We start from the raw sequence: 502 nt of genomic DNA, 5'->3' as shown, positions 1-502 counted from the left end.
TGGTTGGATGGATGGTTGGATGGATGGTTAGTTGGATGGTTGAACAGTTCCACATCTTCGATATCTGGACTCGTTTCAGACAACACAAACAAATAATATCAGCAGCTGCACTCTCTCAGTCCTCTTCGGACCCTTCAGAACCAGAACCAGAACCTGTTAAACTAACGGGTCGTACATCAGCTCGTTAACAGCAGCTTTATGAGCTTCAGCTGCAGAAACACTGACAGGATTAATCAGAACCGATCAGCCAGGAGACGTTTTACTGCAGAGTGAGTCTTTATGTTCCGTTTGGACCACGGTGCTTCATCGTGTTCCGAGTCCAGAACGTGACCCGGTGGAGCCGGTGCCGGTGATTTGTAGAGAAGGATGAGGAGCGGTGCAGCTGTGAGGAGCTTCTTTATTCTCAGTGTGTCTCAGATGAATCACACAGAGCATCCCAGCTTCCCTCCTGCTGCTCCTCATCTTCCTCCTCCTCCTCCTCCTCCTCCTCCTCCTCCTCATC

At 50.2% G+C, this 502-nt stretch overlaps 1 protein-coding gene across 1 annotated transcript in view; it reads left to right on the top strand.

Moving 5' to 3' along the window:
• The window catches only part of kcnd1 (potassium voltage-gated channel, Shal-related subfamily, member 1), a 70,874-nt gene that overhangs the window by 62,910 nt on the left and 7,462 nt on the right, over positions 1–502 (top strand). The window lies entirely within an intron of this gene.

The sequence above is a fragment of the Kryptolebias marmoratus genome, linkage group LG8, assembly GCF_001649575.2.
Source record: "Kryptolebias marmoratus isolate JLee-2015 linkage group LG8, ASM164957v2, whole genome shotgun sequence".
NCBI classification, from domain to species: Eukaryota; Metazoa; Chordata; class Actinopteri; order Cyprinodontiformes; family Rivulidae; genus Kryptolebias; species Kryptolebias marmoratus.
The sequence above is the reverse complement of the archived record's forward strand: the minus strand, read 5'-3'. Positions and strand labels throughout refer to the sequence as shown.